Consider the following 24,307-nt stretch of genomic DNA (forward strand, 5'->3'; position numbering starts at 1 on the left):
GGTCAGAAACATTGAGAGGCCAAACAGAAAGAAGAAAGGATAAGGAGAAAGTTGGGGAAGGTGGTAGACTGGTCTCAGGAGCCTTGGGGTTTGAGGGTGGGAAGCTCGGAAGTGTGCCCTCTGTGTTACACTCAATTGCCCTCAGGCTGCTAACAGTGGTCCTGCTGGCACGCCTTGCCTGTTCCCTTGTAGCTGTGTGCAGTGTTTAGCACGTTTTACGTGTTTTCTCTCACCCTTCCCTCTGAACTTCTGCTAACATATGCCATGAGTCTTTTTCAAGGTGTCTCTAAAACGTTAGCGACATAATCCAGGCAGTAGGAAGTGAATGTCTTTTAACAACGACAAAAATGCTTTTTGAAAATTGTTTTGGGGGAGGGAGGGATTTGACATTAGGAAGAGCAAAACTCGATAGTTCCTGTATTAGCAAAATAATATTTGATTTTTGCTCTAAGTGACTTAAGCACATATGGTAGTGTCAACAATAAAATATTTACAAGAACTATATTGGGGAAGGCAGAATAAAATTTATCTATGCAAAATGTGAGAGGTTTGAAATAATACTAAATGTCAAACCCAGCTAAAGTTTTGAGGGGTTAAAGTAATCCCTCTAAGTCATCCATCAGTGCTCACTAACAATGCTGGTCCATTCCTATGAGGAGAAGTATTATTATATGGAGGCCCTAAGCACTAGTCTGTCTGCAAGCATAACAAATCATGAAAGAAGCAAGGGGGATTTTTACACGAATAAAGTTAGATTCATTAATATTTAAATTGACCCGGGGATGGAGAGATGGCTCAGTGGTTAAGAGAACATGCTGCTTTTGTAGAGGATCTGGGCTCAGTTTCCAGCTATCTGTAATTCCAGTTCTAGGGGATCTGACTACCTCTTTTGGTCTCTGGGGGCACTGCATGCATGTGGGACACATACATGCATGCATGCAGGCAAGCACTCACATATAAAATTAAAAAAACAAACTGAAGTGACCCCTATGGCTGAGACGTAACTACAAGGATTATTTTAACCTCTCAAAACGTTTGCTAGGTTTTGCTAGACCTTGTTAGACTTTTGACATGTTTTCAAACCACCCACATCTTGCATAGCGTATAGAATGCTTGTCTAGCACCTATGAAGCCCTAGGTTTGATTTCCTGATGCTAAATATACAAGGCGTAGCAGCTCACATCTGTAATCTCAGCGCCTGTGAGGTAGAGGCAGTGGAATCAGAAATCCAAGTTCCTCCTCAGCTACAGAGTGAGAGGCAGGCTCCACAGAGTCACCCCCGACCTTCATTTGAAATGTGTGTACTCATATTAATACATATATCATAAAAAAATACCTACTGGGGAAAAACATCAAAAACTGGAAAATGGCTGGGCGGTGGTGCCGCACGCCTTTAATCCCAGCACTCTGGAGGCAGAGGCAGGCGGATCTCTGAGAGTTCGAGGCCAGCCTGGTCTACAAGAGCTAGTTCCAGGACAGGCTCCAAAAGCTACAGAGAAACCCTGTCTCGAAAAAAACCAAAAAAAAAAAAAAAGAAAAAAAAGAAAAACTGGAAAATGACCCGTCGGCGGGCTTCTCAGAACTTTTACTAGTCCCAGTAACACCCTGGCCCTGGCCATCTACATTTTTACCAAGCCGCTTCATGATGTCCGCTTCATGACGTGTTTTAAAGATGACCAAGAACACGATGATCTTCCCAGTGACATGGCTTTGGTTCACTGGCCTTGGTGGCCTGTGGTCTAACTCCTTTGCCTAAGGATTAAACGCTGTCATTCTCTTTGAGGAAGATACGGATTCTACCATTCAACTGCTGGCTCTCACTAGACGTTTGTCCAGTATGGACCATATGAGACACGAAGGCCTTAAACACTTACGTCATCTTGGTGGAGAGGGAGGGAAGGCTATCAACTTAAGAACTCTCCTTTATGTGCAAACTGTGTCTTTAGATAAGTTTAAAAACCAATATTTGCTTAAGATTGGGTGAGCTGAAGGCGGTGGAGAGGTGTGCAACACGCCACAGGTTTTGGAGGCATGGAATAGACATTTTGATAACGCCAACCTCACAGGGTCTTGAGGACCGAAATAAAAAAAAATACACCTCAAATACAAAAAAGGATTAGTTCACCCCCACTTCTTGGCTCAGGTTCTTTGATTAGATGCACGCTGCTGGCCAGGTTGGAATGGCTTTGGAGGCATGCTCGCTGGCCATGGGCATCAGCAAGCTCTGTTTACCCTCTCCTTGAGCAAACAGCCTCTAAACACCCTTAACTCCAAAAATAATGAGGAAAAGAATGCGTCCATTATGGTGGAGTTCTTCATTAGGCAATACGAACTGATCCAACTAGTTTGAGGGTTTCCAACCCTAACAGGTGAAAACCTAGCTCGCGGGAGATTCGCTCTTTTCGGGTCTTGATTTTCCTATGAATTTCCCAAGAGCCTGTGTCAGTTATCCATGCCAAGGCCTTTTATCACGCCAAGGCTGATCCTAGGGACGGTAATGCTGTCCCGGGCTCTCTATAAAAGCTGAGAGCTCCCGTGGAATTGAAGCAGGACGGAGGGAGACTTGGCTTCGAGGTTTTTATTGAGGTGGCAGAGCACTGGCGGGGAAACCTCTGGACCTGTGCTGGGCCTGGCACCTTCTGTCACAGGTTTACAACAGTCAGGGTCACAAACATCCTGGTTGATGTTTGTCCACATGAATCACTTCTCTAGCCCTGGGCTGGCCCAGGCGGCTAAGTGCTGGCTGGAAGCCAGACGTGGTTTTTTTTTTTTTTTATAGTGTGACAAATCTAAATCAAAGGAGGGAGCAGAAAACTGCCTTTGACACGGTCTGCCTAGTCCTGAGGCAACTGTGCTAATTGCCCCCAGAGGGACTTCCCACTCCATACCGAAAGGCCCAGGGGGTCCTAGGAATCTGGCGGACATGGATTGGAATAAAATTCGTTGCGTGACGACTGTGCCATTTAGTAAGGAATCAAGATCATTAACTTCCGACAGCCTCAGATTCCTGTCCTATAAAATGGAGCGAGTCCTGTCCATCTCACAGGGCTGTTGTGGGGAGTGAGTCGAATTAGATGGCGCACCTCAAAGACCTACCCCCAGGGTACCATAGGCCCGTAAGAAATGCTGGGAGGCAAAACAAGCTATGCACACAAATAACATATGAACATTGACCCAAGTGAGGTTCATGTATGGTCAGCAGGAGTGGCGAGACAGAGGTGAGTAGAAGAGAAGGAAAAAAACCTGACCAGAATCACTGGTACTTGGCCAGCCTCTAGAGTAATCAGTTGTCTCGCTGGGCAGACACGGAGGCAGAGTGCATTCTAGATAGAGGGAGAAGCCTGAAGAAAGTTCGACATGAATCGACGTGGGGAGAATAGAAGATAAAGTCAGAATGTTAGAGACCAAGTAGAGAATCCATGAAGGATTTCTGGCCAGGATGACAGCCTCCTCGGGGGGTATAAGCAGGGGTATAGTTGAGGGTTAGGGCTATATTCCAGTTGCTAGAGTGCTTGCCTGGCCTTCAAAGAGCCCTGGATTCGAACCCAACATTATATAAAGCAGGTGTAAGTGGCTCATGCACTCCTGTAATCCACTCTTTAAAGTGTTTTTGTGTCTGTGTGTGGGTCTGTGCATCTAAGTGCAGGTTCCCATAGAGCCCAGGAGTGTCAGAGCTCCCTGGAACTAGAATCACAGGACATGCTTGTGAGCTCAGTTTGGGTTCTCTGCAAGAGCAGTATGTGCCCTTAAACAATGAGCCATCTTGGGCTGGAGAGATGGCTCAGAGGTTAAGAGCCTCTTCCAGAGGTCTTGAGTTCAATTCCCAGCAATCACATGGTGGCTCACAGCCCTCTATAATGAGATCAGGTGCCCTCTTCTGGGGTGCAAGCATACATGGAGGCAGAATGTTGTATACATAATAAATAAATCTTTTTTTTTTTTAATGAGCCATCTCTCCAGTGCCACCACCTCCTCCTGTCATTCTTAATACTCTGGAGGTAGAGAGAGAAGGAATTCAGGGTGATCCTGGGCTACACAGAAAATTCAAGTCCAACCTGGGCTACATGAGACCTTGTTTAGAAAATAAAAGGAAGAACACGGGGTGGGGGGGGGAGAAGAAATGAAAAGAACATGGTTGAGTTGGATAAAAGCTCAGAGCAGAAGTGAGCTTAGGCTTTACCTGAGTCATTGAAGGGACTGCGTCAGGTTAGTGTCCGTGTGATAAATGGAAAGGCCTCAAGGAGACAGACAGGCTGACGGGAGAAGCTGGAGGATGGAAAGGATCAAAGGTGTAGGCACTGTTGAGGAGCAAGTTCAGATTTTCTCCCGGACTTTGGAGTAAGGGAATGGTAGTGGTTGCTAGCCGAAGCCAGAAAGAAGGCCCAGCCTTGAGGAGCAGGGTGACTGGTCCTTTTTCTCAGCGCCTGTTTCCTTACGAGCTTCTAGAGGGTCGAGGTGTCTAGAGTTCTTACCACATTACTTCCCAGTACAATCGATGGAAGCTTCTGGGCTTTTATCTTCTCTTCTGGAGGCTAGAGCTTGGCAGGGCCATGGGCAGGTGGAGAGAGCACCCAACACCTTGGAGCTTCCAGGAAGTATCCCACAACAGTGAAAATGATGGAAAACAACTCGTGTGGCCCGTGGTGGGGGCACAGGCTTTTAATCCCAGCACTGGGGAGGCAGAGGCAGGCGATCTCTGTGAGTTTGAGCCAGCCCAGTCTACAAGAGCTAGTTCCAGTACAGCCAGAATTACATAGTGAGACCAAGTCTTCAAAAACAAAACAATGTATGTAACAGCAACAAAAAGAAAGAAAGAAAGAGAGAGAGAAAGAAAGAAAAGAAGAAAGAAAGGGGAGGGAGGGAGAGAGAGAGAGAGAGAGAGAGAGAGTGTGTGTGTGTGTGTTGGCGGAGGCTCCTCGCTTGTTCCCAGCCGCTCAGATCAGAAATAATTACATAGAAGCTATATTATTTAAAACACCGCTTGGCCAATAGCTTAAGAGTATTGCTAGCTAGCTCTTATGTCCTAAATTAACCCAATTTTATTAATTGTGTACTGCCACGTGTCTGGCTTATCGGGCAAAGTATGCAATAAATGTTGGTGTGTATAGCCACGTTAGAGGAAGTAAAATCAACACTGTCTCATAATAAAAATAAATTGTTAAGGGCCGCTGCTGGAGAGAGGGCTCAGTAGTTAAGAGCCGCTGGTCTTCAGTGGGCTAGGGTTCAATCCCAATACAGCCATCTGTAACTCCAGCTGAAGGAGATCCAATGACCTCTTCTGGCGTCCACAGACACTAGGAACACACTTGGTTCACAGACCTCCATGCAGGCAAAATGCCCACACACAGAAAAGTAAAACAAAATAAAAACCACTAAGACCTAAAGAGATGGCTTGACTTGAAAGCTGAAGGTGGTGTCCCACATCTTCCCCAACCCCAAAAAGCAATGAGTGTGGCGGCTGTGTGGGTAACCCCAGCACGTGGGACAGAGGGACCGACCGCCTCAGTTCCAAACATGCCTGGGCCACATTGGGACACCTTGGCTACAGAGTTAAACCCTATCTGAATACAGAACACGCACATTTCAAAAACAAGGAGAAGGAATAGATGGGAAAGGTATCCCTGGAGGGTTGGTGGAGCCTGGCAAAGAGTCAGGAGGCCTGGAGATTAGTTTTGTCCTCATGGCCACCAGCTGTAGGGGGCAACTGGCCACAAGTATGTCTAGGACTCTGAGGAATGAGATTATTAATCTTATTTTAATCAAATGAAAGTTAGATATTCAACTACTGAAAACCTTTTAACTTAGTTTAGGATAACTTGGGTAAATGAATGTATTTTTTTAACTGCAATTTTTATAAAGTCAACACAGAGATCAAACATTTCTGATGAAGATTTGGTGCTGAATTGAGCTGTATTTTGTGTTAATTATTTATTGATTAGTTATTTTGTTGTTGGTGTTGTTGTTTTGAAGCAGGGTCTCACTGTGTAGCTCTGGCTGTCCTGGAACTCTCTCCGTAGACCAGGCTGGCAATGAGCTGTATTTTTATGCCTGTCAAATTTGAAGACTGAGGGGGCTGGAGAGATGGCTCAGTGGTTAAGAGCATTGCCTGCTCTTCCAAAGGTCCTGAGTTCAATTCCCGGCAACCACATGGTGGCTCACAACCATCTGTAATGAGGTCTGGTGCCCTCTTTTGGCCTGCAGACATACACACAGACAGAATATTGTATACATAATAAGTAAATAAATATTTTAAAAAAAAAGAAAGTTCTTAACAGATCTATTTTAAAAAAAATTTTGAAGGCTGCGTGTAAGAAGAGCATCTCAATAATTTATAGTGACTATAAGTTGATATGATCTAGATAGTATCTAAATGTAATATTAAAATTAATTTCAACTTTTTCATTCTTTTTTTACATTTCTGAGGCAAGACAGGGTTTCTCTGCACCTTTGGAGTGAGGCTCGCATTTCAACGGGACTTTGCTGGCCTGGAGATACAGGTCTTGTGCATAGATCCAGGCCCCTTCTCCCACTTCAGTCACATGACCTCGGGCAAGACAGTCTCTTGCCTTTCTTCACCTCTTTGTCGGGAAGATGGAAGTAACTTGGTTCTTGCCTTTTCGTAATTGCTGGGAGGATGAAGCAAGATCATTTGCAAAAAGTATTAGGCAAAAAGTATTGCATGCCAGTAATGTGCTTGTTAGTCGTTTATGAGCTACTTTTAGCAGACTTTACAGGGTCATTAGATTGTCCTAAGTGACATCATAGTGGTGACAAACTGGAGGAACTTGCCTGGCCAGTCTCTAATGCCAGATTCTCACTGTGACTGTCCCTCTTGCCTTCTAAGGCAAGTCAGCTGTTATCCCTCACTCTGGAGTCATGCGTTTCTCTCCTTCATCGAATCTTTTATTTATTTATTTTTAGACAGTGTTGCTATGTGGCCCGGGCTAATTTTAGAACTCAAGATGCTCATCCTGACTTCCCCAGTGCTGGAGTTGAAGCATGTATCTGGCTTCAGTTCCCAGCACCCACATGGCAGCTCATAACCTAACTGTAGCTCCAGCCATAGAGGATCTGATACCCTCTTCTAGCCTTCATGGACACTGCATACTTGTGGTGTAAAGACCGACATACAGATAAAAATAAGTAATAGAAACTTAAAGGCCTGGTAGTTAGTGGTGACACACACCTTTAATCCCAGAACTCAGGAGGCAAAGGCAGGAGGATCTCTTGAGTTTGAGGCCAGCCTGGCCTACTGAGTGAGTTCCAGAACAGCCAGGGCCACACAGAGAAACCCTGTCTCAAAGACAAAAACAAAACAAAGAATTAAAATAAAGACAGGCATGGTGGTTTAAGTTTGCAATCCCAGTACTAGGAAGGCTGAAGCAAGATGGTTGTTTTTCTACAAGTTCGAGGCCAGACTGGCTACACAGCCAGACCTTGTTAAAGAAAGAAAAGATGAAAGAAGAAAGGAGATAGAAAGAAAGAAAAGGTAGAAAAGAAAAGAAAAAGATAGGGTTGGGGATGTAGTTCATTGGTAGAGTACTGACCTAGAATGGTTTTGATTCCCAGGAAAAACAGACTTCTCTTGACTGCCTCTCAGCTGCCACTCTGCGGAACTATGTGTATATAGCTGCTGCCCTTGCTAACTGCCCCTTTGAAAACCTTGTCTAACATCAGTGTCTCTAGACCTCTCTCCTTTATCGAGCACATCCCACACTAATTTCCACCCCCAGCACTTTCAAGAAAACGGCACTTATCCCATCTTTGGTCATGTCTCTGTTCGCAACGGTCTTCATCGACCACACTGAGAGCCCTGATGGCTTCGCGGTCTGCCTCTGCATCATTCCCCTGGCTTCAGGTTCAATTCCTAGAAATGAAGGGAAAAAGATGGGCATGGGACTTGATACTGTCTTAATACACTGGAGGGTCTCTGGGGAAATGAAAGGTATTAGCAAGCACTCTGTAGCCCGAAGGAGGGATAACGTTCGCAAACGTGGATCAACAATGAAGGTATCCTTGCTGTTACAGGACCTCTTCCCGCCGCCCATTTTTCCCTGTCCTGTGGATGGAATATAGGGCCTCAAGCATGCTGTGTCTCAAAGTGTGTCTCTAGCTGAACCCTTACATTTTCAATGCAAATGTAGCTTTGACTTAGATAACTTTTCAATAATAGTAAGAAGAAGAGGAGGGGGGAGGGGAGGAAAAGAATCTGTGCCAGTTAGCTTTTGCCATGTCGCAAGCCTCCCTTAGATCTAGTGGTTTAAAGGAATAACCACTGTTTGGCTCAGGACTCTGGAGTTTCTCTGGGTGGACTGTGAAGCCTGGCCAGGATGGCTGCTCGCTGCTGGGCTCCTGTATATGACTGTGGTTGGCCGGGGGGTTGCAAGCTTGCTAATCCAGGCTACCTCGTCCAGATGTCTGGCAATTGGCTGGCTGTTAGTGGGACACCTGTGAGCCTTTCCTTGCTTTTTCATTTTTCAGTAGACTAGCTCAGACCTACTTATACTATGGTCCCAGAGTTCCAGACAGTGAGAGAGCATGCGTGTGGCTTATACCCAAGCATACATACACACAGAAATAAAATGAATTTGAGAATAATTTTTAAATGACTAAAAGCAACTTTAGAAAGAAAGGATTTATTTTAGCCCGTAGCTTATGGCTCACCACCAAGGGAAACTGAGGCAGGAACGCAAGGCAGGAGGAACTCAAAGGAGCAGAAACCATGAAGGAACGCTCCTTCCTCTCCATGTCTCATTCGGCTTGCTTATACAGCCCAAGACCACCTGCCCAGAGGAAGCACCGTCCACAGTGGGCTGAGTGCTCATACACCAGTCATCAGTCAGGAAAGTGTGCTCCAGACATTGTCCACAGGCCAATTTTAGGGAGATGGCTTCTCAGTTAAGGTTCCCAGGTGACTCTAGTTTGTGTCAAGTCGACAAAAACTGACCAGCATGGAGCGTTCCTTCATGGTTTCTGCAAGTCCTTCTTCCAGCCCCACTTGTCAAGTTCCAGTACCGAAATAAACACTGTACTACACCTTTTCGGTGTTTGCTCCATTGCCATTCAGTTAACTTAGCTCCCGTCCCTCCTCTCCCCTCTACTTCCCTTCCTTTTTTTATGAGGCCAGGGTTCACTAGATAGCCCAGGCTAGCCTCAAACTGCTCATCATGTGCCGCAGCCTCCACCTGCTGGGATTACAGGTGTGTACCAGCACATCCAGGTGTCATTTCTTCCTAGAAACGGGGATCCCCTAGTCAAAGAATGGATCATATAGTTTATATTGCTCAATATTCCTCAGTTTCTCTTTGGGAGAAATTACATCAATTTGATTTCCCATTAACCTTGTGTACAGCCTCATCTTTTCTCAAGTTGGAGTTTATAAATGAAAAACGTGAGATTTTAACCTAAGATGGGGGTTATTGTCACTTCCTCTTTCACTATAAAAATCATCCACACCCAGAAGGTGGCACGGGGTCCCCTGGAACAGGAGTTACAAATGGTTGTGAGTCCCTGTGTGGATGCTGGAACTGAACCCATATCCTCCTGTAAGAATAAGTGCTCTCAACCGCTGAGCTGTCTCTTCAGACCTGTTTTTTTTTTAAAAAAAAACAATTTTATGTGTGTGTATGCATGCATGTGTGTATGCACATGTGCGTGTGTGTGTGAGTGTGTGCATAACATGGAACACGGTGGCCGTCAGAAGACAGCTTGTGGAAATCAACTCTCTTCTTCCCCGATCATGTGAATCCCAGGACTTGAACCCATGTTGTTAGGTGTGCGGCAAGTGCCTCCACTTGCTGAGCCACCTCAGGCTCAAGCACATAGTTTAACTATTCATCTTTTCTGACCAGAATGCAGACTATCTATGGGCTAATATCTTTGCATACTTTATTCATTCTCTACTTCCAAAGCTTATCACGTAGGAGGTGCTTCGCTTTCTTTTCCCGAATTAGCCCCTATTCTGTAGATGATGAAATTAAGGTACAAAAAGATATTAGCCTGTATGAAGATACTCAGCTAGTGAAAGGGCAGGATCTCAGGCAGCTAGGCACTTAGCCGTCATGCTGTCTGCCGGTCCTTGCCCTGAAGCCAGTCAGTCCAAATGGTATACACAGCAAAGAGGAGGTTTCCAGTTTCCCTTGGGTCTACAAGCCCCCAAAGACAAACCTCTGTCAACATTTCCACTTGACATTCTTCTTGAAATACTTTGTACGTCCTTAAAAAAAAAGTCTATAAAAGTTGCATCAGAATGTGTGTCCTATTTATATTATATTGATTTCATTATGGTAGATCTTACTGTATGTGTATGATGTGTATCTGGCCGCCAGAGCCACTTTGTGGAGCTGGTACCTGCCTGCCTTCCACCTTCACATAGGCTCTGTGGATTGAACCTGGGTTGTCAGGCTTGCACAGCAAGCAGTCAAAGCCGAGCCATCTCCCAGGCCTGTGCTCGGGTGTATGTATCATACTGTAAAGAAGCTAGCATCTCAACGGTCGACTCCAGTCATGTGTAACTATGCTCCAGGAATTAGCCCCTTACAGATCGGTGGAGATTTGTCTATCTCTGGAATAAATTCTTTTGAAAAGAAAACTACCGTGTCAAAGCGTGTGCTTCACGTTTCTGTAGGCGACCAGTGTCTAGTGAGCAACACGGGCTTCCAAAGACATCATTAGCCTTCTCCCTGATAGGCTCGCGGGAGGTGTTGGCTGTGGGAGCAGCCAGCGGAGCTCACTGACCCCAGGGAGTTACTGAGACATGAAAGGGCAGAGCTGGAGGGCCAGTCGGCTTTATTAGGGTACCGGTTGTCTAAATCAAGGAAGTTAGGCAGTGGCTAATTTTTTTTTAATTTAAAGAAAAAGAAAACCAAGCTCCTAGGTTTTGCTTGGTCTGTACTATGCTGCATTCCTTTCTTAGGCACCTCCTATGTGGTGTTCCAGATTAAAGAACGGAACAGATCATTACAGTCAAGGCTTGACAGCTGCTAGAGACAAGTACGTCTTAATACACTGCTTTGCAAATGCCTCGAAGTCTCGGAAGCCTGATGTGCGGCTCTCCTCTATTCTTTCCCCTTCCGCTCGTCATGGATCATTAGTGCATTTTTGAAGACCTAGGTAACTGCATCGTGAAAGGGAAGTAGGGCGAGGCTCCTGGCTTTCTCTTTTTAACTGTGTGCGCGCGCATGTGCCTGTGGGCTCGTGCACCTGTGCACCCCACGCTGTGGTGCATGTGTGGAGGTCAGATGCTAACTCGTGAGAGTTGGATCTATTGTGTGGGTCTCAGGGATCAAACTCGGGTCTCCCTATGTGGCAGCAAGGGCCTTTACACACTGAGCCATCTTGGGTCGGCCCAGGGGAATCGTTTTCTAAACCTGCATCTTACTACTGCTACCAAATAAAAGGCAAAATTGCTAAATGCTTCCTTGTTAACGAGGGGAGGAGTAGCTGAAGGGTGTGGGCACAGGTGTGAGAGGTGAAGGCAGAGCCAGGCAGAATGTAAATAGGAGTTCCTAGGAATTTCTCCGTGAAAGAAGGCATTCTTTCCACTTTTAGGGAACTCTAAAATGTAAGTGTTTTAAAATGCCATCAATACACTCCAACTTACGAGTATTATTTGGTGTGTGTGGGTGTGTGTGTGTACATGTGCCACAGTGCACATGCGGAAGTCGGAGTCTGTTCTTTCCCTCCACCGTGTGAGCCCCAGGGGCCGAACTCAGATCCTCAGGCTTGGCTGCAATGTCTTTACTCGCTGAGCCACCTCTCCACCCTACTTGCACATCTGAAACTTTTACCTGCAGAACCTAAGGCCAAAGGAGGTCACCAGGTCTGCTCGTTCTAGGGACATCATCTACAGGTGCCTTCAGGATGCTGAGGATGTTGAGAAGGCATGCGTGGTGGGGGGTCCCCTCAGTTCTCATCTTCTTAAAAAAGTAAGTTCAGTCAAGGGATGTAGACTGTTTGAGTATAAGTTTATTTAGAAAAAACATTAGGAGCAAAACAGGGACTCTAGAGAGATTGTAGTGGGTGCCCCAAGATGGGGAGCAGCTTGGTAGGTTGCGCATTGTGGATTTTATTTTTTTTTTTATTTTTTTGGTTTTTCGAGACAGGGTTTCTCTGTGGCTTTGGAGCCTGTCCTGGAACTAGCTCTTGTAGACCAGGCTGGTCTCGAACTCACAGAGATCCGCCTGCCTCTGCCTCCCGAGAGCTGGGATTAAAGGCGTGCGCCACCACCGCCCAGTGCATTGTGGATTTTAAATAAGACTTAATGAATGTTTGTGAGCGCAGTCGTGAGGCGAGATGAGCCCTTTTCTGTCTCATATCGTGGTGGGCTAGATCTTCCTTTTAAGTCTTTCTTCTCATAATCACCACAAAAGGGAGAGATGTCGAGACACAATCCACGTTCTCGGGTAGTGAGTCAGGTCCGTTAGGGAGTCAGACTCCTCATAGTGTGCATGTATGGGCAGATTCCCTGTGTGCCCACTTCTGACACAGAGGGCACAAGCTCGTTGTTTCAGTAGGATGACTGGCTGGTGACCCAGCTTCCAGGACCCACCTGTCTCTGACCTCTAAGTGCTGGGATTACAGCCATGCACAGCCACACCTGGCGGTTGCTTGTTTGTTTTGGTTTTTGTTTTCCCACGCAGGGTCCCATTATATTGGTTTGGAAGGTGCTGAATAGATGAAGAGGGCCTTATACGGGCATGATCTTCCCGACTCTGCCTCCCATGTGCTGGTGTTGCAGGCATGAGCCACGTACTGGGCTGTCAGGTTCTTAAAGTCTTGGTTGGATCGAGAACCTGAGCTGTGAACATTAGGGGAGATCCACCGATGACTCATTCTGTGAGAAAATAATCAGAGTATTATCTATATTGTGTGTATATACAACATGTACATATGCTCACACGTATGTATATGTATGTGACTAACCCCTGCAGTCACCACACTATTAGGAAGTGCGATCTTGCCTAACACATCACTGTGAACTGTTACAACACGAAGAAGGCTGTGTATGTATATACACATGTGTATATTTATATACACACACGTATGTATATACATATGTGCATATTTATATACACACGTGTATGTATATGTATGTTGTTAACCCCTGCAGTCACTGTACTATCAGAAAGTGCTATCTTGCCTAACACATCACTGTGAACTGTTACAACACGAAGGCTGTCAGACAGCAGAAAAGCATCCTACAGAACTTGCAGAGTGGGGCGTGGTGAGGCAGACCTATGATCCAGGGAGGCAGGGACCAGCCAGGTCTACATAGGAAGTTCCAGGCCAAACAGGGCTACCGAAGGGGAACTTACTTTTCATAAGCAAACTATCTTGGACATTCATCAGCTGGAGTTCCTTCAGAGCACCCTACCAACGTCTGCTGTCCTTGATTAAGGAGAGCTGATTCCATCAACTTGGGACAAACTTCTGGTGCAGGGGAGGAGCTGCCTCTTCCTCTGAGATGTTTTACACTTTCCAGTCAAGCAGCAGAGCTGGTCTCTTGATGTTCCCTTCCCTTTGCTTGTGGCTCCCATCTTCCACCTATACAGGTTCTGGATTTTTTTTTTTTTTGCCTTCTTTGGACTATTGAGAAATATTCTCCATATCGGTAACTGGTTCCAGAGAACAGATATATCAGAGCACTTAATATTGAAAATGTCAATAGCAGGTTCTCTCTAGAAATTGTGGGTTATCATTGTTTATTCTTATAAAATACTTAATCTTTTCTCTGATGTTTAATTTTTTTAAATTATGTAGTGTGTGTGTGTGTGTGTGTGTGTGTGTGTGCAGGGAGGGTACAAGTATGCCATAGTATGAATGTGGACGTCTGAGGACAACTTGCAAGAATCTGTCTGTTCCTTCCACTATAAGGAACATACAGACAGAACCTATGGTTCGAACTCAAGTCATCAGGCTTAACAGCAAGCACCTTCACCCACTTAGCCACCTCACTGATTTCTTATATTGAACAACGTCAATCTTCTAAAAATTAAACCAATGTATGCACCAAGTTATTTATTTTCGTTTGTTTTTTGAGACAGGCTCTCAAGATGTAACCTTGACTGGCCTAGAACTCACTGTGTAGACTAGGCTAGCTTTGAACCCCCAGAGAGCTACCTGCCTCTGCCTTTGGCACACTGGGTTTACAGTCGTGCTCCACCACACCAGCCTGTAAGCTATTTACAGAACATGATGAACTAAGAAAATAAAGACACGAAGAACGATATGATATGAGCTCCACACCCGCAGATACACGGCTGTGAAAGGAACAGGCAGCTGCGGGAAGCCACAGAGTGAAATGAAGTGCCTGACAGAATGGGGTCAGACAGGAGCCAGCAGCAGGCAAAGCAGCCACTGGGGACCAGCATCAGATCCCTGCCTAGCGGGTTCCCAGACTCAGGCAAGTTGCAGCATATCAGAGGTTCATCTAGCCAAGAAGCCGATCGGCTTCCTTTGAAAGGTGTTTGCAAGAATGAGGGGGACAAAAACGACCCCCACAGTGATTGACTCAGGCAGTCCCTTTGTGGTCGATTTATAGCACTGTGACTACGTGCCAATCAATCCGGTGGCTTAAAATAACCAGGCGCACGCCATCAGTCCCGGAACTCCTGAAGGAAGAGGCAGGCGGAGCCGTGAGTCTGAGGCCAGCCTGATCTACCTAGGGAGACCTTGTCTCCAAAGCAAAACTGGAATTTCTAGGCAAGGTGGTACAGGCCTTTAATCGTAGCACTGGGGAGACAGAGTTCCAGGCCAGCCAGGGCCACATAGTGAGACCCTATCTGAAAAACAAAAACAACAACAAAAAAAGCAAAACAAAAAAACCCTGGAATTCTCTGAGTTCTGGAAGCCAGAAGTCAGAACAAGTCCAAGTCCACACAGCAGCAGAGGCCTCCACCCACGGGTACCACAGGGAAGAAGCCTTCCTTGCCTCTTCCCTGATTCTGGTGGTTGCTGTCCCTCATGGTGTCCCTTGCTTTGCAGCCTCTGTGAGACCATGGTATTAATCTTGTATGTGTGTTGCTGTCTTCTCAGGAACTAATGATATCAGGCACTGAATTTAGGACTCATCATAATTTTATTCTCTTTTATTCAAGACAAGGTTTATCTGTGTAGCCCTGGCTGTCCTGGAACTCACTCTGTAGACCAGGCTGGCCTCGAACTCAGAGATCCTCATGCCTCTTGTCACCCGATTGCTGGGATTAAAGGTGTGCGCCACCCCAGATTTGGGCTTATCCTCATTTAAAATAGCCTCAATTTAAGTAATTATATCTACAAAGACACTGTTTCAACTAAGGTTACACTCTAAGTCCCAGGTGACCCAGAATTTTAGTGAAAACACTGGTATACGAGCCTAAGGTGTGGGAACTATCCAGGGGCAGAATGCAAATGAGGGCTGGGGTGTAGGACTCAGCATATAGAGTGGTTGCTTATATAGGACTTATGTAGAGTGCTTGCCCATCAGTCACAAAGCCCTGAGTTCATCCCAGCCTCATGTAAATTGGGTATGGTGGTGAGGGCAGAGGAATCAGGAATTCAAAGGTCATTCTAGACTACATAGCAAGTTCCAGGACATGAGACTTAAAAGAGAGAGAAAGAGACAGAGACAAGAAAAATGTCTTTGGGCAAAGTCAATGTAGACTCCTCCCTTAAAAGTAATCTTTATTTTATTTGCTGTGCATGTGTGTGCCTAGGTGCTTATATGTGCATCCCATATTCTGTGTACCACGTATGTACAGGAAGAGCCCCTGAAGGTCAGAAGAGGGTTTCCAACTTGAACTGGAATTGCCGAAGGTTGTGAGCTGCCGTGTGGATGCTGGGACCCAAACCTCAGTCCTCTGAAAGAACAGTACGACCTCTTAACAGTCAGGCCATCTCTCCAGGCTCCATCAAAGTTGGTGTCTTAAGGAAAATAGAAAACTCTTGAGACTGAGGGTGGGATGTCTAAAGGAGGAATACCCCTATGAACAAAAAATTAACGCGAATAAACAGAAAAGTCATTTCTGTAGGCTAGAGTGTTGAAGAGAATGTCACAGAAGAAGGGGTGGGGAGTAGGGAATGGCACACAGTTAAAAGCCCCTGTTGCTTGCAGAGAGGACCCAAGTTTGGTTCCTAGCATCCACCTGGTGGCTCACAATCATAACTCCAGTTTTGAGTTCCAGGGGGATCTGGTGCCCTGTTCTCCCCTCTATAGGCATCAGACATACACGCAGTGTAGGCCTGGCTGTCCCAGAACTCAGTTTGCAGACCAGGACGGCATATCAATGTCTTGACAATGGAATTAGCATATCAGCGTTTCAACAGTGGAATTACTAATTTCATCATTAGCTATGAGCGAGGCAGGAACTTCTTTGTTCCAATCGGAATCCAAGAGTACACGCCTCCTCTTAACGGAACTTGGGAAGTTGTAGAAATGGAGCGTATTTTTTAAAACCACGGTAATTTCTTTGGTCTCAGATTTAGATAGGAAGGGCTCTGGTGCTTCATTGCTATCTATTAACCATCTGCTGGCAGGCCCTGCTCAGAGCAGCAGGGAAGCCCAGGCTGCTTGTTTATGAGTGGCTGTAAAATAAAGGAGCGGCAGTCTCTGTCCTTCCTCTGGGGCTGAAACACAAGCAATCCTCAGAAGCCGTCCTGGAAATGAGGGGTGTTTGGCATCCTGCCTAGTTTTTTTTTCCACCAAATTTCATTCTTGGACCTAAGCCGCCTCTGCTCCCTCCGCCAAAGTGGGAGGTGCTAGTGCACACTCGTCCTGGGTGGTGAACTGCCTTCAGAGGGTTAGGGTGGGAATGGGTGGGCTGCCTGGTGGTGGAAAGGGAACCTGGGAGCAGCAGGGGTGTGTGCTCACCGATTTCGGCACAGGACGAAGGAACATTTCACCTGCTAGCAGAAGCCACAGACTGTGAGCTGAGAAGGGCATGGGTTGAGGATCTCATGTCAGGGTCCTGTTGAGTGAGGGTGGTGGTCCACACTTGTAATTCCAGCACTCGGACGGCAGAGGCAGGATAGCTGCAAGTTCGAGACCAGCCTGGTCTACAGAGTGAGTTCTAGGGTACCTACCAGCCAGGTAATACAGAAGATACGCTCTTCCTATCTTAAAAAAAAAAAAAAGTCTTAAAGAGAGAAAAAGAGCAGGAGAGATGGCTCCGGCAGTAAGAGCTTTCCATGCAAGCAAGAGGGCATGATTTCTGGGCTCCAACACACAAATAAAAAGAGGTGCCCTATAATCTCAGCTCTCATCCATCTGGGGAAGGTGAGGAGTTCAAGGTTATTCCTGGCTGCATTGCTAATACAAGGCCAGCCTGGGCTACGTGAGAGCCTGTCTTAAAAATCAAACCAAAAAGAAAGAAAAAAAGGGAGAAAAAAACCAAAACAAAACAGTTGGGGATACAGTTCAGTGGCAGAGGCCTTTCCTGGTATATGACATGTTCCTGGCTTCCTAAGAGAAATGAAAAAGTCTTGCCAAGGCTCCCAGAGCCCAGCCCTGCCACTGAGCAGCTGGCACACCTGACCCGACAGGTGTGCTCACAGATGAGACAGGTGACTGCCGGGCTGCTCTGCACCTGCTGCCCCTGTCCCGTAGCTTATCTCTGCAGGGGCCAGCCAGCCCTTCCTGTCTCCACTCTAAAGGCTCCCTCGCTGCCTGCTTTTAAAACCTGTTTCTCTCTGTGTGGGTGTTTTGAGTGCTTGTGTGTCTGCGCATTGCATGTATGCCAGTGCCTGAGGATGCCAGAACTGGAGTTACAGCTGGTTGTGAACCACCACAGAGGGTACTGGGAATCGAACCCGGGTCTTCCCATCTCTCCAGCCCCATACCCTGGCAGTCTCATCATAAGAGGCCAGGCCAGCCAGTTTTCTTCTCCCGATTTAAAAAGCAAAAGATGAATTCCCATCTCTCATTGGGGCTGCCTTCCAGGAGGTCTCATCATTGACAGCAGAAGGAGCCCAAAGGGAATTCTGGTTTAAGGAATTGTCTCTGGCACTCTTGTCTCCCTTCCCTCTGTTTCAAGAATGGTGCTGTGTGGGGTCTAGGGTGTAGCTCAGGCAGAACGGCAGAGTTACCAAAGTGCAGGCTGGATTCATCTCCAGCTAAGCCAGCTATGGGGGAGGGGGTGGAGGGTAAATCCAGCACGATGGCACCTGTAATCCCAGCACTTGGGAAGGAGAGGCAAGAGGATCCGGAATTTCAGGACAGCCTGAGGCCACCTGGGCTTGCATGAGAACGCCTGAAAGTAGAGGAGTAATGTATTTCCTGTGTGAAAACGGCTGTGGGGCTGGGCGTGCGATGTAGCTGGTTAAGTGCTTGCCTAGTCTACACAAAGCCCTGGGTTAGATCCTGGCTTTGCATAAACTGCAAACTGCATGACTTGGCTCACGCCTATGATCCCAGCATTAGGAAGCAGAGGCAGCAAAATGAGAAGTTCAAGGTTATCGCTGGCTGCGTGGAATACCTGAAACCCTGTCTCAATACAGGTGTAATCAATTTAATTTTTAAAGGCAGTGGTTGGGGGAGGAAGGAAAGTTTCTGGAAATGCTGCAATTGCTTATGATACTCAAAAGGCAAACAGGACCATGCCTGCCCTCCATGCCCACTGTCCACTCCAAGCAGATAACATTCCAGGTCCTCTTGCCTCCATCTTTGAATATTTGGGCTACAGGTCACTATGCTGGCTCTGCTTTGATCTTTTCATTTTTTACTTTTTTTTTCCATCTAAGAAGCCATCATTAAATTTCACAGCGCAGGACCAAGAACCATGCTTTTCTTTGTCTAGATAGAAAACGTGATGCGTGAACATTGTGGTGAGGGCAACCATGTCCTCCAAATAGTTTCTTTCTTTCCTTCCTTCCTTTCTTCCTTTCTTTTCCTTTTGAGACGGTTTCTCTGTGTAGCCCTGACTGGCCTTGAACTCACAAAGATTCACCTGCCTCTGTCTCCAGAGTGCTGGAATTAAAGGCATGAACCACCACTGCCAGGCAAAAAAAAAAAAAGAAAAAAGAAAAAAAAAGTTGTTTTTGTTTTTGAGACTGTGTAACAGCCCTGATTGTCCTGGAACTAGCTCTGTAGATGAGTGAGGCTGGCCTCAACTTCACAGAGATCCGCCTGCCTCTGCCCCCTGAGTGCTGGGATTAAAAGTGTGTGCCTCCACTGCCCAGCTTCTCCAAATTTTTCTCCGTAGCATGGAGTATCCATAGTGTACCCCAGTGTGGCCTGATCTAGAAACAGGGCCTTTGCACATGAAATCCAGATAAGAACATGAGGGTGGGGCTTAATCTGACTACTGTTCTTATGCCGGGCGGTGTGGCGCACGCCTTTAATCCCAGCACTCGGGAGGCAGGCACAGAGGCAGGCGGATCTCTGTGAGTTCAAGACCAGCCTGGTCTACAAGAGCTAGTTCCAGGACAGGCTCCAAAACTACAGAGAAACCCTGTCTCAAAAAACCAAAAAATAAAAAAAAGAAGGGTTTGGGAAATTCGGATTTAGGGGTACGCAGAAGTGAAAATGCCTTGTAAAGATAGGATTTCAGCAAAGTATGGCAGCACCTGTCTGTAACCCTAGCATTCAGAAAGCTGAGGCAGGGGGATCATCAATTCTAAACCAGCCTGATTTCATAGCTAGACACTGACTCAGAAAATCCAAAACAAAATAGTACACTGTAACAAACCAAGGAGCATCCCAGATCGCTGGTGGTCCCCACAAGTTAGGACAGGACGGTAGAACATATTCTCCCTGTCTGCCTTCAGGGCTCTCTCCTGCTGAGCCCTTGATTTCCAGTTGGTATTCCTGAACTGTGAGGCAGCAAAAGTGTGGTTTAAGGCCACCCAGATGGGGTGATGTCCCAGCAGCTCTGGCCGACTACCACAGGCTTGGTGAGGTGTAACGGTGTGTGTACCATTTGTAGGGTGCCCTGAAGAGAGGTCGGCAAGGGTGTGTGTGTGTGTGTGTGTGTGTGTGTGTGTGTGTGCAAATACATGGAGGGCAGAGGACAACCTCAGGTGCTGTCCCCTCAGGCAGTACCCACTGTTTTGTTGTCTTTGTTGTTGCTGTTGAGAGAGTGTTTCTCACTGGCCGGGAACTTGACAAGTTAGTCCCACCATCAGCACCAGGGATCCACTCGTCTTTCTCTCCCCCGGGGCTGGGATAACAGCACAGGCTGCCAAACTCAACTCTTCTGAAGTGAATCTTGCAAGGCCAGCCTTTACCAGCTAAGCTCCCTCTCTGGCCCAGTTGTGTTTTTTACTCCATATATCTCCTTATTGTTTGCAGTGGATTAATCAATTAGTTCTCGTGGTTCTGAGGAGCTAACGCAGGGCCTTCCATAGGCCGAGCAAGAGCTCTGTTTCTGGGGGCTGGAGAGATGGCTCAGAGGTTAAGAGCACTGACTGTTCTTCCAAAGGTCCTGAGTTCAATTCCCAGCAACCACATGGTGGCTCACAACCATCTGTAATGGGGTCTGGTGCCCTCTTCTGGCCTGCAGACATACACACAGACAGAATATTGTATAATAAATAAATAAATAAATATTTAAAAAAAAAAAGCTCTGTTTCTGAACAGCACCCCCGCTCAGTCCTCGAAATATTTTAATCCCTTAGAACAGTGGTCCTCAACCTTCCTAAAGCTGCGACCCTTTAATCAGTTCCTCATGCTGTGATGACCCCTAACTGTAAAATTATTTCCTTGCTGCTCCATAGCTTCTAATTTTGCTACTGTTATGAATCATAATATGAATATCTGGTACGTGACCCTGTAGGGGTCACGACCCACAGGTTGAGAACCACTGTCATGGAAGCCACAATGTTAGCCATCTGTGATACAGCAGGGAAGTCTGTCCTGGGTCAGAGTGGGTTAAAGGCCACAGCCAGTTCCAAAACCGTAAGAAATGTTTCAAAATATCTGTGGAGTGTCTGATGTTCAGAGGCTGTCAGTCAGAAACAGGAGCCCACGACACCTCTGTTTAAGCAGGCATGACTCGGAAGCAGCAAGCCAATATGGCAACTGTCTATTGCTGCTGGAGTGTTGTGGAGGGCAGCGCTCTCCTTGTCTTGAGGTATCTGGGTCAGCATCAGGAAGGGATGGGAACGGGGCCAACGTGGCTGGTGGGATGTGAGGAGTGAGACATTAAGCAGGGCGTGCTGCAGAGTTGGGGTGGGGCTGGGAGTCGGGGTAGGGTGGGGTGGCATACAGTGTTCTCTTCTGATGCCGTCACCAAAGGCCAGTTAGAAACCCAAGTCTCTCTGGGGGAGGAGGGCAAATGGTAAACATCTGATTTTTTTTTAAAGCAGGGAATATTTCCATATAGCAACAAAGTCAAAGTGCAAATGCAACATGAGAGATGGGTCCTTTCTTTTTCTTTTCTTTTCTTTTCTTTTCTTTTTGGTTCAAGACAGGGTTTCTCTGTGGCTTTGGAGCCTGTCCTGGAACTAGCTCTTGTAGACCAGGCTGGCCTTGAACTCACAGAGATCCACCTGCCTCTGCCTCCCGAGTGCTGGGATTAAAGACGTGCATCACCACCGCCTGGCTCAATTTTCCCTTTAAAGATACCCTGGTGGGCCAGAGCCATCTGAGAAGAGCAGGGCAGGCAAGGGTCAGCTCAGGGTCAGCTGCTCCCTGGGCTGGTAAAATGCTGCTTCAGTAGAGTTCTGTCCCCTTATTCCCCCAGCTCTAAAAATTCTGCTAAAGAATCTTCTCTCTGCGGGAGGCATTATATGCTTTTTTAAAAAAACTTAGTATAAATGAAGTTTTTGAATATTTATATGAAGAAAAATAATTTGGAGATAGAGTTTTATGTAGCCCAGGCTGTCCTTAGACTCACTGTGTAGCAGAGGATACTTTGACCTTGGAATCCTCCTGCCTCCACCTCCCAAGTGCTGAGATTATAGGTGTGTGACCACCGTGTCTGGTTTATGTGGCGCTAGGGATCAAACCCAAATTTGTTCCTCGGTTCCTTGGACAAATGACACAGAATATTAAGTTATTTCAGAGTGACTTATCAGGCTATAAAAAGACACAGAGGGAACATGATCGCACACAGCAGAGCCGCTCTGGAAAGGTTACACCCTGCGGCGCCATCTCTGTGACCAGAATAGGCAAGGCTAAGATGCTAGGATGGACTGGTAGTTGCCAGGGAGGACACACTGTATAACGCAGCATCACGTATGCGATACTACGTAATGGACACAGAACATTTACACATTTGCCCAAAGCCATAGAACGGAAGAGGTCCACAGTGGACCGGAGTGGGAAGGAAACATCCATCACTTCATCCGCTTTGGTTGGGAAGCTGATGGTGGAGTCCAGGGAGCACCCAGAAAGTCCGTTTTCTTCTCAGTTTTGAGAACTTATAATTGTTTGCTTGCTTGTGGTTGGCTTTGTTTTTATTATTGTTTTATTTGGGGCTTTGTCGTTTCATTTGTTTATGAGACGAGATTTCACTTCTTAGTCCTGGCTGGGTAGGAATTCACAGAGACCCACCTGCCTCTGCCCCTCTGAGGGCTGGGATCAAAGGTGTGCACACCCAGCCCCGCCAGACAGGGTCTTACAGACTCCAGACTGGCCTCAGACTCCCCATATGATACAAGGTGACCTTGAACTTCTGATCTTTCTTTCTTTACCTTTTCAGGCACGCACCATCACACTGGTGGTTGAACCTGGGTCCTTCTTCCTTCCAGGCAAACAATCTGCCAAGCTATACCCTCAGCCCTGAGGACCCATGATTGATTTAAAAAACAAAATAGTTTTTTAAAAAAAAAAAACGAAAGAAAGAAAAGAAAGAAAGAAAAGGTTTTGAGAATTTCGGACTCTTGAAAACACATACTGGTGTCCTCCGGGTTCTACGGTCTGTAGAATAGTTTTCTAGGAGACTGTGAAGCTATAGCGGCTGGGAGGTATTTGTTATACCCATAGTGGAATTAAAGCCCTGTCCTCTGTCTTATATCTGGAAGCGTGTGTCCTCCAGGCTGAAGTCCTCTGTCTCAAACAGCTGACGTGCAGACGGGCCATGTCCTCGGACAGGTTTGCACGAGCGAGGCGCTCGTTGGACTGGTTGTCTCGTGCTCGGCTAAGAGCTCAGGTGAAAACAATCCCATGGAACACGTTGCTCTCATTAAAAAGCAAGCGACATGCATCTTTGAAATCCAGTCTCACAGAGCCCTGCCTCCTAGACAGATGTGCGCCCTCCTCCCACCCATCAGAAAACGGTAGGATTATCTAAAGGGACATTTTGTTTCTTGGCGACAAAGCCTTTCTTTTCAAGCCCAGGGATATTCGTGGCCAACGCTGAAAAGCCCCCTGCACCTGACACCTGGCCGCAGTTACAGGGCAGCAGGAACGTCAGCAGCGGCCTTTGTCTTTGCGAGATTAGCTTTGGGGAGTTGTTGGGGGGAAAACATTGGGGAAAGGACAGATGTTATTCCATATGCATGAGAAGACAGATTAAATGAGAGGGTGCGTCAGGGCAGGGAGAGGCAGTGAGGCAGGTCATCGCCGACAGACAGCAATGCCAAGGGCTCCTTAACTCGCTTCTGCTCTCTGACGGGGAGCCCAAGTGCTCGCTAAGGACCCCCTCTGGCAGGTCCTAGCATTCGCAGGTTTTTGTTTTTGTTTTATGTACTGGAAGGTTGAACTTAAGGCTGTACATCTGCGTGGGCAAGGACTCTATGACCCCCGAGCTTCATCCCCCCCTTCACCTGCTTTGTAAAACTCAGACTCCAAGACCTTTCCCGAACAGGTTCTTAGAGTCATCCTGAGAGGTGGGTGTTGTCGCTCAGATCTGGGGGTGTGACATGGATTGTTTTGTCCTCTTAGCAAAGTGTGACATACTTTATGTACAGACCAGGGAGCTCAGATGCCCACAAGCCTGCAGGGTGGATTGGGAGGCCCAGAGCAGGGTCCAGACCCCTGGGCTTCAGTTCCATCCCCCTGCATAGCTCGAGATGTTCATTCAGCCATTGACAAATCCTATGGCCAGCTTCTACGTCTGACGCTATTCTGGCACATGCTCCATCTGTGAACAAAATACACGGCCGTGTCCAGTGGAACTCACAGCTGATCTGGCATGAAGGTGAGGCAATGGATAACTAGGTTATAAAATGTGTTTGAAGGTAGTAAGTCCTTGGGGCTAAAAATCACTCTGGATTCGAGGGAGCGATATAGTTCAGTCAGCTCCAGGTGAGGGGTCTGTCACTGTCAATAGGAAAGCCAGACAGCAGGAATATAATTAGCAAGACTTCAGGAGGGCTGTGGGGGCAAGAGATGCACGGGGTGCCAGGACCCAGCCAACTGCCCATCAACCAGTGCCTCATTACTTTA

The 24,307-nt window shown here is 46.8% G+C and overlaps 1 protein-coding gene across 3 annotated transcripts in view; it reads left to right on the forward strand.

The window, feature by feature from the left end:
• Window positions 1–24,307, forward strand: part of Elapor1 (endosome-lysosome associated apoptosis and autophagy regulator 1) — a 74,907-nt gene that overhangs the window by 924 nt on the left and 49,676 nt on the right. The window lies entirely within an intron of this gene.

The sequence above is a fragment of the Microtus pennsylvanicus genome, chromosome 7 (assembly GCF_037038515.1).
Source record: "Microtus pennsylvanicus isolate mMicPen1 chromosome 7, mMicPen1.hap1, whole genome shotgun sequence".
NCBI lineage: Eukaryota > Metazoa > Chordata > Mammalia > Rodentia > Cricetidae > Microtus > Microtus pennsylvanicus.